The sequence below is a fragment of the Zingiber officinale genome, chromosome 3A (genome assembly GCF_018446385.1).
Source record: "Zingiber officinale cultivar Zhangliang chromosome 3A, Zo_v1.1, whole genome shotgun sequence".
NCBI classification, from domain to species: Eukaryota; Viridiplantae; Streptophyta; class Magnoliopsida; order Zingiberales; family Zingiberaceae; genus Zingiber; species Zingiber officinale.
This window is the reverse complement of record NC_055990.1, coordinates 5,823,139-5,838,320: the sequence shown is the minus strand read 5'-3', so window position 1 is coordinate 5,838,320 and position 15,182 is coordinate 5,823,139. Positions and strand designations below refer to the sequence as shown.

The 15,182-nt window shown below is 35.8% G+C and overlaps 1 long non-coding RNA gene across 1 annotated transcript; it reads right to left on the bottom strand.

Annotated features, from left to right (window-relative positions):
- Positions 1–9,184: 9,184 nt before the first annotated feature.
- Positions 9,185–12,088, bottom strand: LOC122051093. The gene is made up of 3 exons (XR_006131320.1): positions 11,653–12,088; positions 9,880–10,154; positions 9,185–9,464 (listed from the first exon to the last, which is right to left on the bottom strand). It is a non-coding gene; the product is annotated as an uncharacterized LOC122051093 (long non-coding RNA).
- Between the last annotated feature and the right edge of the window lie 3,094 nt (positions 12,089–15,182).

The following is a 15,182-nucleotide window of genomic DNA, read 5'->3' as shown; positions in this document are numbered from 1 at the left end:
ACTAAACATTTTGAGAAGATCACTCTTTCGTCTGGAGAAATGCGTGTAAAATGTAAGCACTGCAATGCTTCCTACAAATTCTAAGCCGGTGGCGACTATGGGTCATTGAAATGACATATAGAAATGAAGCACCTGATGGAATATAGAGTCGACTGTTCTCAAACATAATTATCAAGATTTTCTTCAACTAGCAGTAGTACTGATTTTAGTTTATTTTTATATTTAGATATTAAATTAAGAAAATTATTAACTAAATTTGTTTATATAGAACATCTTTCTTTTAGTTGTGGATCTAAATGCACATTTTAAGATTTTTGTAAAGAATTTCTTAATCCATGTGTTAAACGTGTTCCTAAAACTACACTTACTTATACAATAAAAAAATTAGTAAAACAAGGAAAACTAAATTTAATTAATAATTTAGTAAATTAGATAATAAAGTTTCTTTATGTTCCGATATTTAGAGTGATCATTTGCAAACACATTCGTATATGGGTGTGACTTGCCATTGGATCGATAACTCTTGGAACCTCCAAAAAAGATTGTTAGCTTATAAAGTTTTTTATGAATCACATAATGCTCATAACATCGCACAATTATTATGTTTAATTTTAAAAGAATATGGATTAACTCATAATATATTTTCAATATCATTAGATAATGCTAGTTCCAATACCACTTGTATAGATGATATAAAATTTGTTTGTTAATCTATTATTGGTGATTTATTTTTTATATTCGTTATATATGCCATATTTTAAATTTATGTGTTCAAGATGGATTAAAAGTTTTAAAAAATTATATTAAACTAATTAGAATTGTAATTTCTTATTTATAGTCTCGTCCATCTATAATGAAAATAATTAGGTAGGTTTCATAAAACTAATGGAATGAGACCTAAAAATTTTCACATGATGTACCAATACATTGGCATTTAATATACCAATTATTACAAGATTCATTTCAATATAAAGAATTATTATTTCATTTTTTGCACAAGATACCAATACTAATATATATTGATTTTCATAACAATGGAATATTTGTAGTAGTATTAGTGAAATTTTAAAAGTATTTAATGATGTAACCGAACAACTTTCCAATATTTATTATCCTACTGCTCAATTAGTTTTAGAAAATTTTTCTAATATAGTATTAGTTTTAAATGAACATATTAATAAAGAATCTTTATTTTCTTGTATCTTAACTATGAAAAGTAAATGAGGAAAATATTTTATTTTATTCCTTAAATTTATTTAATTACATTTGCTTTAGATCCTAAATTTAAATTAGAAGTTTTACTAGAAATGTTAACTTTATATTATAATGCTTTAATTCTAAAGATTTTTCTTCTCCTGATCCAGTTAATATTATATATAATGTTATAATTTATTTATATGGTATTTATAGTCAATATTATGTAAAATATGGAATACAAATTAATGTTTTTGAAATACAACAAACTACTAGTAGTAATTTAAAATTTACAAAAATATAACTTTTATTAAAAGAACGGATGAAACGTCCACAAAGATCCTCAAGTTCCACACAGAAACTTAAAAATTATTTTATGACTTCTTTTGATTTTAATAAAGTAGATAGCGAAAATTTCGATATCTTAAAATGGTGGTCACAGAAGGCTCAAAGCTTTCCCGTCCTCTCCGTGATCACTAAAGAAATTTTATCTTGTCAAGTGTCAACTGTTACTGTGGAGCAGACGTTCAGTGCTGGTGGCAACATATTAAATGAATGACAATTAACTTTGTCTCCTGATTCATTGGACGCCTAAGCATTACTGGATGATTAGACTAGAGCCGAGAAAAGAATCCAAGGAATGCAACTTTCAGATGACGAAGTTGAAGATTTTTATACTGAAGGAACGAATATAACAGGAACAGGAAATGGAAGTGAGTGACAATGTAAAAGGATACAAAAATAAAAAAACTACTTGGCTTTGATTTCCCTATACCCTAAGGGGATATGTAAGCAACTTAAATAAGTACAATCCCTTTGTAAAAATATTTTTTATTTTTTTTAATATAATAATCTTGAACTGTGGTGAACCGTGGCAAACCATGAACCAAACTGTGAACCGGCGGTTCCAAACAGTGAACCGTAACCATCTTGGGCGGTTAAGGTTAAAGGTCGACCTGCCAGGAACCATCAAACCAGTGGTTCCGAACCATCGAACCGTTGATTCTAAACCGTTAAACCATCAGTTTCAAGCTGTGGTAAGGTTTAGTGGAAAGTGTACTTGAGTGTGGATTCTTAGATTAGTCACTTCATCTTAAGATGGATACCAAGTAAAACTTAGTGTTAGTATTGATAGAGCTTTGCTTTGTATTTTTTTTTGCTGCAAATCATCATCAACAAAGAGAGACGAGCTATACATCCCCCTCTAGCTCCCAGAGTGTCCCAACAAGAGGGCCAGAATCCCTTATGGGGTCCTCTCTCCTTGAGTTAGGCGAAGTTGATGTCCATACTATTGTAGAAGCACCCCAGGAATAGACCCTCGAAGTGAATCCGCCGTGTCTCACCCTCTACGATCCAATGGCAACCAAGTGGTCAAGCAGCGAGGACGCCGCTAAGAGCATGCCCTTCAGAGCATTAGCCAAGGACCTCATATTGGGGGGGGGGAGCTGATAGCACACCCAAGATGTAACGACCACCCTTCTTACTACTACTACTACCTAAGAGTGACCGTTACTTAACTACCAACTCTACTTAACCGGTATGATTAAAATCATAAGGAAACCCTACCGAAAAATTTCGGCAAAGTCTCCCCTGTACCGGTGACCTTAAACTGACATACATACATAATATACACAGCCACAGGCGGCTGGAACATGTAACAGACTCTCACGCAGTTTAATAAATCCAAAACAAAAGAGAACAACACCAGAAATCATCACACAAGATTACAATTCTTCTACTATATCCTAATCACATCAAAATAACAAATACTATCTCAAATACTCCTAACATAGCAAAAGACAATGGAAACTAAAATAAAACTTCTTTCCTAGTCCCAAGGCTTCCATAGTCCTGACATCACACATCCTTTGAACACCTCCTTGTCGCCTTCCTTTCTATATCTTTTCCTTTCCTGTATCTGCAATAAGAGGAAATGCAAACTATAAGCAAAATGTTTAGTAAGCGCTATCTAACTCACAAAATCTCGATATGCATGAGAATATAACGACCACCCTTCTTACTACTACTACTACCTAAGAGTGACCGTTACTTAACTACCAACTCTACTTAACCGGTATGATTAAAATCATAAGGAAACCCTACCGAAAAATTTCGGCAAAGTCTCCCCTGTACCGGTGACCTTAAACTGACATACATACATAATATACACAGCCACAGGCGGCTGGAACATGTAACAGACTCTCACGCAGTTTAATAAATCCAAAACAAAAGAGAACAACACCAGAAATCATCACACAAGATTACAATTCTTCTACTATATCCTAATCACATCAAAATAACAAATACTATCTCAAATACTCCTAACATAGCAAAAGACAATGGAAACTAAAATAAAACTTCTTTCCTAGTCCCAAGGCTTCCATAGTCCTGACATCACACATCCTTTGAACACCTCCTTGTCGCCTTCCTTTCTATATCTTTTCCTTTCCTGTATCTGCAATAAGAGGAAATGCAAACTATAAGCAAAATGTTTAGTAAGCGCTATCTAACTCACAAAATCTCGATATGCATGAGAATATACTGAAATCGATAACGGAATGCTCAAAAGGAAATCTACTCATGCTCATCTACTAGTACAAGAAACATATTGAAAGGCTAAACATGTAAAGTAAATCTATACAATCATGCTAGCATAAAGAACTAAACTTACTAAATTCTAAACACCTTCTGAATCTTATTTCACTTGCTTAAAGACTTATTCTTTAATACTTATGTGAAACTTATTTTACTTGTTCAAAAAAAAACTTATACTTATAATACTTCAAAATAGTAATCAACTTCTCTTGGGCCTGACAACTGTAATTGCTTTTACTTTTGTAACGACCCGGCCCATTTGGCGGCCCATTTGGCGACCCATTTGGCGACCCTCGGGTCGTCGACCGTCGGCCGTGCCATTACTACTAGGTTATCTAAACCTAGGGACGACTATGGGAGCCCAACCCATGGACAACTGAGAGTCCAGCACAGTGCCACTGATAAAAGTAAAATACTTGTTATCTTTTAATACTTCTATATAATGTCTCGACATTTTCTTTAGCACCTTGTGTGCTAAAATCCCTAAAGTCTTGACTTTAGGATCTACTTAAGGCCTTGGCCTTTTCTTTCTTTTCTTTATCTTTCTTATACTTGTTCAAGTTAAATACTTGTTCTTGTTAATACTTCTAATAAAAGATTGCTTCTTACAAACTGAAATGTTTAAATAAATTCTGACTTTGAAATGCTTAAACCAAGAATCTGCCTACTATACTAATAAAAATCTGCACTAAGACTTAACATAAATCTGCACTAATGCTTAACAGAAATCTGTACTAAATTACTAATCTACATCATGCAGTTCCTTTCTTCAAGCATTATCCAGATATATTAAATCATAAGTCTTTTCTTTGTTGACCACAATGTTCATCCTAAGATTCAAGATTGAGATTATATTGTTAATGATGAACATAAATTTTTACTAGTGAAGGTCATTCTTGTTTCTCCTTTTTATTTTATTTAAAGAAAACTAGGAATTGAATCATTCTGCAACCAAGAACCCTTAACCTTCCTTAGTAACCAATTCCCTTGTAATGTGGAAGAACCCTCTTCACAACAATTACTCCTGTATAATATTTAATTCCTGACCAGCGCAAATAAATTGTTGCATACTCCCTATCAGTCTTTCAAGCAACATCACAAAATATATCATTCCTTCCAATATTAACAATTGCTGCTTCATGAAGCTCACTTGAAACTCTTCTTGACTTCACATTCCTTACACTTAGGCATTGGTCTTAATTAAATCGTATCAGATTCCACATTGCAAACTAATTCTTAAGCATGGAGGTCGATCCTCAATCGATTCGAGAATATAAGCAACCTATGCGCTTGAAGCAGAAATGAAAAGGCAACTACTGTATAAATGCCAAGTCCGAAACCAAATGGACCTGCCCCAGCAGATCCAACCATTAGAAGATAGTAATCAAGTTGTTGAAACCAATTCACAAACACCATGTCATTTCCATAAATTCTTCAACAGAAACTAATAAAACCAAATAGCACTACCTGGCACCAGAACAACCTCACGGTAGCAACACAAAAATCAAAAGCTTCAGACTTTACAGCATGCTTCAAATTCAAGAACACAAAAATCCGAAATGAGCAACCACAAACTAAACAATCTGTTAACTTCCGAATCTAACAATTCCACATGCTTGGACTGAACTAATCCTTCCCTTCATTTCTTTAGGGTTCACGGCAGTAAGCATCAAAACAAAACCCCCTTAAAACATGCTTCGAAATCCAAAAGGAAACAAGAATTCGAAGCCTCAACATATGGCAGAAAATAAAGGAAATCCCGGAACTACTCTTACCGCAGGTGAGTAAGCAACTTACCTTCGTTTCCTTGACTCACAGCCGAAGGAGGAACCTTCTAGTGCTTCTAGGGTTCGGGTGAGCTCCAAACCTCGGCGATCTCTTGCGTCTACACCTTCTCCTCGCTGAAGGGGTCTTTGAGAATGTGAAGATCTCACGGGAAAGGTCCTCGCCGGCTGCCGGAGACAAAGCCCTAAAGCTTTGCTGCATTTTTCGCCCGAACAGAAACACGCCGTCGCGAGGAAGGGGGAAAGAATCGAGTTTTTCGACGAGAGAGAAAACCTAATCCCTTTATAACTAGGTTTTCTATTACTAACTATACCTTAAATATAATCCGTTCTTTCCTAAATTAACAACAGCCGCTGGCACAGTTGGTTGGCTGCGTTTTGCTTAAGGCGTGGCTCGCGGGTTCGAAACTCGGCTGCAACCATTTTTTTTTTCTTTTTTTTTTAAACTTCTTTCTCTTGGTAAAAATATCAAACGAACTCCAAAAATTACATAAAAATACTCTAAAAATTTCTAAAAATCTCTAGAATTTTTCTATAGCATTTAAAAATATTTTTGAATTATTTTTGGGACTCAAAATGAGGAAATTTGGGTCGTTACACAAGATGTTGGTGTTTGGTCAATGATTCGACCAAATTTTAGAAGATCTTCAAGAAATACGAACTTAGGTGGTTGAATTGGAGACCCAATTAGTCTAAGCCCCTTCTGTGTAGATCATATCCATGCTTCGAGCGGAAGCGTCTATAGAAATGGTGGAGATTATCCACCTGAAGAAGCTACAAGCTGACCCAGACACATGCAGGTAGAGATCACCGACTACGGAGAGTTTTGATGGACAAGAGAAGAGATCAACTCTAGGCTATAGACAACCTGGAGTTGCGGAAGAAGGAGGTGGACTCCATCGAGGCTGAAATAAAAAATTGAAGTCAAGGAAGAGGAAACAACAGAAGGAGGTGGAAAAGTTGAAGAAGGCAATAGAGGCTTAAAAGTCTAAGCTAGAGGCGACCAAGGTGGAGGTGAGAACCACCAAGGGTGAGTTGAGGGCTAGCTAAAAATAAGGCAAGTTGCTAAATAAAGAGCTAAAAACTACCCGAGAGGAAGCCAAATCAGCTAAGGCTTTGGCGGAGGTCCAGATATAAGAACTGGAGTTGACTTATGTTGAAGTGGAGGCAGCCAAGATTGAGGCGGAAGCCCGAGGAGTCTCCCAGTCTGAATTGGAAGAACCCTAGATGCTCAAAGAGGCTAGCTAGAGAGTAAGATGGCGGAGCTCCAAGAGTATCAAGGTGGGGAGAACAAGTGATGGGCCATCAAGAAGGTAGAATTCCTTTGCTTGAAGGAATTTTATGATATGATTAGTTCCCACTTTGTCCCTATGATTTGATGCGAAATGGACTACACCATTCAACAACTGTTGGCGAACGGACGCCTCCCCGTTGATGCACCACCCCCCTGTATTAGCTTATCCAAAATCATCAACAACATTCCCAAGGAGGGCATAACAGAAAAGGATAAGGTGATACGATATGTGCTTGACCCTTGTGTGAAGGGGAGGTTGCTACCGGAGCTGAAAGGATCTTTACCTCGATAGAGGAGTTTGAGCTCTGAAAATGACAAGTACAAGACAATCCGAATCTAATAAAAAAAATACTTATTTATTGATAGAATAAACAAACAAACAAACCATAATGCCAAAAGGATCATTTAAGAATATTGAATCAGTTTGAGATGAATAAGGCTTTAGGTGGTTGATGCTTAATGGGCAATCAAGCTTTTTGTCGATGACGTCTTCCAAATAGTATACCCCAGAAACATTCTTATAGGTCACCCGAAAGGGTCCCCCATTGTGTTTCTAATTTGTTAATGTCTCAAACTGGCTTGACCTTCTTCCAAACCAGCTCTCTGATTTGAAAAACATGAGAAATGATGCATTTTGTTGTACCCGAGTGCATCCACTGCTGATACGTAATGAGTTGGGCAACCGCCTTTTCTCGGGGTTTTGTGATTAGGTCGAAGTCTAAGAGCCATTGTTCAGAATTGTTTGGTTCATAAATGTTTCCTCGAATGAATTCTTTCCTAATTTCTACTGGGATAATTGCCTCCCCTTTGTAAATAAGATGGAAAGGAGTCATTCCCATGCTTTCCTGAGGCGTCATTCGGTAAGCTCATACAATGCTCTGCAACTTCTCCACCCAACTATCTTTGACATGGTCTACCTTGATTTTGAGCCCATGAACTATTTCTTGATTGACCATCTTAGTTTACCCATTGCTTTACGAGTAGGCTACTGAGGTAAAGATTTGCTCGATTTCAAATCTTTCACACCACTCCTTTAATGAACAACTTTGAAATTGTTTGTCATTATTTGAGATGAGCTTGTGAGGGATGCAATATCGATAGACAATATTCTTCCATATAAACTTTTCGACTGCATCTTCAACTATTCGGCTAGCGCTTTTACCTCGACTCATTTAGAAAAGTAGTTGATAATAATCAGGAGAAATTTCTTCTGTTGAGGCTCAATCGGGAAGGGATCCGCAATATCCATACCCCATTAGTCAAAAGAGTTAATACAATGGGTGTCTTCAAGAATTCTATCGGGTGGTGAGAGAGGTTCTAGTGTCTTTGGCAATGAGTGCAGGTTGCGATGAATTAGACAATATTTGCCTGCATTATCGATCAGGAATACCCAACTAGCAATTCCTAATGTGATTTTCCAAGAGACCTTAATAAATTGCCTCTGTGCTTTATTAATTTTCATTTTAACCCTCCTTATTGTAAAATTGTAAAATGACATTTTGCCTTTCTTAATAAAACATAACACTATCATTGTAGGATCGATAATGTCGATAGAGGGGGAGTGGGGAGAGTGAATATCGATTGTTCTTTTTTCTTACACTTTAATTTATTCTGTCAAAGTTGTTGGTATACAGCAGAATATAATAGATAGAATAATAAAAAAGATATGTGGGATTTCTTGGTTCTCAACCCCCTAGGGTCAGTATGTCAAAAACCTACATACACAAGCGTAACTCCACTAGTGGTCTCCTTTCTGGAGGCAGAGAAACTCGTATTATAGTTTATTAAGTATAATCATAAAAGAATGATAAAATAAATACAACTTGTAATAATAAAAGTACAAACAAACACTTTGTTGAGGTGATCCGGAAGTCTTGAGCGCAATGCACCCTTCCTAGAGCTTCCTCGATCGTACACTACAACAAAAATAACTTTTCGCAGCGCGCAAATTCGCTTTCCGCAGCATACATTGCATGCTGCACAATTGAAAGCTGTTAAAAATCCTAGCTTATTGACAGCGTGCAACGCACGCTGCAAAAAAACACATTCCGCAGCATGCAACGCACGCCGCGGAAAACACATTCCGCAGCATGCAACGCACGCCACGGAAAACACATTCCGCAGTGCGCAACGCACACTGCGGAATGTATTTTCCACAGCATGCAAATGTATACTGTTAATATTCTAATCCACAACATGCAAACGTACGCTATTGATGTTCTTATCAATATTAAAACAATAATTTCATTGACGAAAATGATAAATCAAATTTTTACAACAAATTTAGTGCAAATTTAAATCTAATCCACACACAAAATTAATAAAAGTTATTACTTATTATTATACCAAATCAAAAGGTCTGAAATCCAAAATAAGATACAAAATCTCTAACAAACTAACTAATACATATATAACAATGATTAAACTTTTAATCCACATAAATTAGTAGAATATGTATCAATCATAGAACTAACAATGCTCTCGAACATATCTTCATCAGACTGATCATCACTTATGCACATTATAAAATCTGTACGCTTTCCAATGCTTGACATGGTCTACAAAAGATTTCCGGCAACTACACCTTTGCTTATCCCCTGCAAATAATCCCCACATTATGATATACTTAGATATGTGTATTCAACTTAAACAACATAGCATGAGAAAAAAATTAGAGTTTAGAATCTGACATCTAATTATTTTGATCTCATAATAGATAATTCAAAGCATGGTCCCTTGTAAATTCACTAATATGCATCTTTTATATGGAAATGACCTGTGTTAGATGTATGCTTGTGCGACACATAATATAGTCAAATCAATCTTAAACATGCACCTTTACTTGATTACGGAGTTACTAGGAATGTGACATTGGAATCAATCTTAAACATGCTCCTTTACTTGATTATGGAGTTACTAGGAATGTGACATTGAGAGTGGTTATTTCTTCATATGAGAAGAAAAAATCTCTAACAAAGTTGGTAAAACAATGAACATAATTTAGCCACATACCTGGGCCTTCACTTCAACTATATGTTGGCATCTTTTCACAACCATAGGCTCATTAGCAAGCACATTTTCTAGGTGATCCAGGAGTTCTTTAGTCTGACAAGCGATAAAATCTGGATCAGCATATTGATGATGCCAAACTAAGTCCGTATCTTTGAACTCACTGTAGGATCCATCTGTTGCCTCAGTGTCCAGTTGCATTACAGGTTCTGCATTTTTTTTTCTAGTCAAAATCAGTAGTTAGGGTGAAAGACTCCCATGGAGAATCCTTATTCCACCTACGGGAGAAACACCGCCATCAAAGAGTATTAGTATCAAACAATGCTGAATAACATTGACATAATCATAAATGCCACCTCAGGATTTGGCATCTATTTTTTAACTCATAAAAATATCCCCAACCACATCATCTGATTTGATTAAACTAAAAATGGCTTCAAAATTAAATCAAATGACAAAACAACATTTCAGCATAAAATCACAAATTCAAATATAGGTACTACTAAGGATTCAGCATCTATTTATGAATTATAAGATCCAACATATCTACAACCAAATCATCTAATTTGATCAAACTTTGGATGTCTTAAAAATTATATGGAGTGTCAGAACATCACCAGAGTAAATTTGCTTATAATAATAATCACACATCAACACAATCCATTGAATACAATCTAGATCTTCATGCAACACTTCTATCAGCAATAGCCATTTATGATAGAGTTAATGCAATCCAACAAAATTAGGTATTGGAAAAGTAACATGCAATAATACATATAAGTTTCAGCAAATACACAATCAATATGATCGATTCATCCGTAAGTCAGAACAATTCGCATATAAATAACATACTAGCATGCAATTAGTATTAGACTAATTATTGTTAACTTGTTATCTCTAAATGAAGTGAGAACTAGCAAAATTAACTAGTATATAACAATGTAATAAGGATGCTAAAGGAAATCACCTTGATGGACCATATATATTTCTGTATGTCATATTCATCGGTTGGCTTTGTTTAAGGGATATGATTTATAGAGTTAACACTAAGTTTTCTCCATTAGTTCTAACTACAGTTGGGTTAACCAGTCATGCCGTATCGCACTCAATTCCATCAGATGCTACTGCTACCAAACTTAATTGTGGAAATTCTGGAGAAATTTCAGTTGTTCTATGAACCTTCCAAGGAGCTAAAGTGGATGCAGTCTTGAAGCAACATCTCAAAGTCATAGATAAGTTCTTGTGCATATGGGTTTCCATGGCTATATGTATCTATTTTTTAGATGTAATACATGGTATTCATGTTACTTCTTGAATAATTCATGTTTTAATACCATGTGTTCAATCATCAGAGAAGAAAAAAAAACTATTGTCTCCATTCGCCCAAAGAAATAAAACCTTATTTACAATTAAGATATAAATTGGTCTACATTTCCATGCACTCTAAAATATATTCATATAGCAAATTAGCAGTCAATTCTGCAGGCCCTCAATCATGATAATGCCAATAAACATAGCGGTTAAGATGATAAAGATGATCAACCCCACTTACCATTTTTCATCATCAACAACTTATTCTTACAAAAAATGCCCTAACTTTCAAAATAATAATTTTTGGAGTCACATGGTCCTCCTAAAATGATCTATCATTGGGAATGCATGTAATGGACACAACACCATAGAGCTGATACAAACTCAAGCACAAAAAATTGTCCAAAGATAATAAAAAGTATGTCTTAAGATCATATGCAAAGAAACGAGACAAGAATGTCAGACCATGTTATTGCAGAAGATGATGAGGACGGCTGTAGCGACGACGTACATTGCTGCGACAGCAAATGGTGCGGGAGCAATCACGAGAACACGATTAGTGGAGCAATCGTGGGAGAGGAGTCGACGGGGAAAAGAGTCAGAGGAGAAGGGTCGGCATAGAGAAGAGTCGACGGCGAAAAGGGCCACAGAAGGAGCAGTCAGCGGGGAGAAGAGTCACCTAGGAGAAGAGCCGCAAAACGAGGAGTTATAGGGAAGGAGTCGTCGAGGAGCAGAAGAGGAGTCGGCAGGGAGCAGAAGAGAAGGGAGCAAGAAAAGAGTCGGCAGGGAGCAGGGAGGGGAGAGCAGAGAGAAGAGAGCAGAGTCGGGGATGAGAAAGAGGGGAAAAACCTAGATAAGGAGAGAAATAGGGGGAAATAAGATGGAAAAAAAGTTTGCATTTCTGTGTAGTTTTATTCGCAGCCTACTATATGCCATTGATAGTAAAGGTGATGCATTAGCAGCATACCGATTTTGGCACGCTGTTGTTGTTATTAATCATGCACAGCGCATGTTAATATGCATGTCGTAAATAAGAATATTAACAGCTTACTTTTAATGTACGCCGTTAAAATCTAAATGCAAATTTTGTTTTCCTTCAAGTGTATATTATTAACAGTGCATATTAATATGCATGTCGTTAATAATACTATTAACGGCGTGCTTTTAATGTGCGCTGTTAATAACATGCTGCGAAAAGTTATTTTTGTTGTAATGGTAGAGCTTCATGTAATAGCTTTTCTTTTAAGCACACAGAGTATGAGTAGTAGTAGAATGGATGTCTTTGAAGCTCTAATTGAAGTCCCTTTTACAAAGTGCTTCCGGGTGCCTGGACCAGCTCCAAGGCGCCTGATCTCAGCCTCATCTGATCCAAATTCACTACACATTATCCTTTGTCAATCATATTTTGCTCCAACCTGGAGCCTGGATCTGCCCAGTCCAGGCTTTCACGCTGGTTGCCTTCTGTTTGCTTCTATTTGCTCCCCTAATCTTGCTTCTAACTCCAGGTTCCTGCAAGATAAGCATATAACAATAAACAAATAACCTAAGCCTTAATCTTGTAAGTTTACTTACCCTACTAGTCTTATCTTTTACTTAGAGGTCCATTCTCCAAGTCTACCACTTAATAGTCAATCCCTTAGGATTAAGTCATACTCCTGTAAGTCTACTTGACCTACTAAGTTTCCCTTTTGCTTGAAGGTCTCTCCTCCAAGTCTATCATCTAAGGGACAATCCCTTAGGATTAAGTAGCTTCATGTTTGGAGTTCACTCCTCCAAGACTTTCTATTACCTAGGGTTATCTCTTCCTAAGATTTTTTATTGCCTAGCTTCACTCACTAAGATTTTCACCACCTAGCTTTACTCACTATAGCCTGACTTCACTTATCAGGACTTCCACCACCTAGCTTCACTCACTAGGACTTCTCTTTGCTAGTCATCCAGTTCTGACTGGACTTCTCTCTGCCAAACATTAAGTCTAATTTGGATCAACCCTTGGTCAAATTGACCAGACTAAAGTACATTATCAAATATCAAAAGTCTGGAAGTTGATTGTACCAATAGTCTTTTCTCCTATAGAACACAATATTTTTTTAATTGTTTAGATTAATTACTGATAAAGAAATTAAACAAATTGTCTTTTGTCAAATTCATTGATCATGTCTGGGAACGTCAACGAACGAACCATCAGTGAGTTAGCGGGGATGCTAACTTGGTTGTCAATCGCCCAACAACAATGAGGATTAGCGGGTAGATTTGCTGGAGCTTGGATAAAAGAATGAAAGAAAGAGGGTTAGAATGATGACAAAGAGGTTCCTCAGCGCATCCACTCCAACGTTCAAGTAAGTTTTTGGTGGAAGAACAAGAAATAGAATGAAAAGGTGTTTAGGGTTTTTGATGCATGTGTGCGCGTACCTATATTCGTATGGGGGATCACCTTTTATAGGATGATGATTGGTGTTTTCCCCATGTCACAAGATTCATGCTGTTATATTTTTCTTGAAATAATTTGAGATTTGTGTGATTGTTATACTTTTCTTAAAATAATCCAAGATTTGTATGATTGTTATCCTTTTTTCCTAAAATAATCTAAGGTTCTACGTCAAGGTATCAAGAAGATGAGCGCTTAAAGAGATGGGTTGCAAGGAGTATGGACACCACAGAGTTGGAGTGCCATGGAGTCGAGGGCACCATGGAGTCGGGGATGCTAAGGAGTCGAGGTTGCTAGGCAGACGAGGTTGACTCAATTTTCCCTTTACTTGAACTGTCAAGGAGCCAAGGTCGCCACGAAGTCGGGGCGCTAAGGAGTCATGAGTGTTAAGGAGTCGAGGTTGTCAGGAAGACAAAGCTGACTCAGTTTTCCCTTAGCCTAAACCTCCACCTCAGCAGGACCATTAACCTCCCTTATCCACGTGGTACTCTCTAATTACCCTCATATCATTTATGATTGAAAAAAAACCTCTCTTTTTCTTCAATAATAGAGCTTAACAATAAATCTCAAGTCTTATTATTGTTCCTCGTGATAAAAAAAAATCAAAATGTAAAATATCAAAGAAATAATAAAAGATCAAGATTTAAATCTCAAATGAGATGAATATTTTAGAAGTTAGCTATAGCTTCTGAGTGTATGTAAATTATGCTCTAGATTTATTTTATAAGGGCTTCAACATTGATGGAATTTGTTAGGTGATATAACACTCAATTGGTGTTAAAACCAATATGAGTGGATGTTATAACACCCACAAAATACCACATCACTGAACGTGTTCAATTATTTGAACGCGTTCAAAATCTGTTTATGGGAGGGCGTGAGGGTGGGCACAGGGTTGACCCACCCCACATGGGTTCAAAGGGAGGGCTACATGGGTGCCCTTCCATGTTTTTTTAATTAAAAAAAATAAAATTAAAAACCAATTTAACAAAATTAAATTGATGGTATTTTATTATCAAACTATTTTTAATGAGGTTAAAATAAAAAAAATTAAATGGCTAGTGAACAGCTAGTTAATGGCTATTTTAATAAAAAAATAATCAAATTTTCATCTATAAATACTAATCACTAACATAACTTATTTTATACACTCAAACACCTGAATCCCTCTAAAAATATTCTCTAAACTATTTTCATCATCTCAATTTTATTTTGAATATTTATTTCTATAATCATATTTTCCTCTAAATTGGATGAAAATAATCAGAGATTTTTTAAAAATGTTGTGAATTACCAAAAATTGCCGAAAGAAAATGCTTCCTTTCAAAATTCATAATTTATACTAAATTATCTATAATTTTTATATCCACAAAATTATCCACATAATTCATACTCACAAATAATCTATATGATCAATATCCACCTAATTATCTATATAATCCATATCTATAAAATTATCCATCTAATTCACATACAACCGGTATGCCTTTTAGATCTTTGATGTAAAATAAACCATTTAATCCAATTTTTGTTCTGGAGACTTAACTATCTGACTATGAATCCCCAA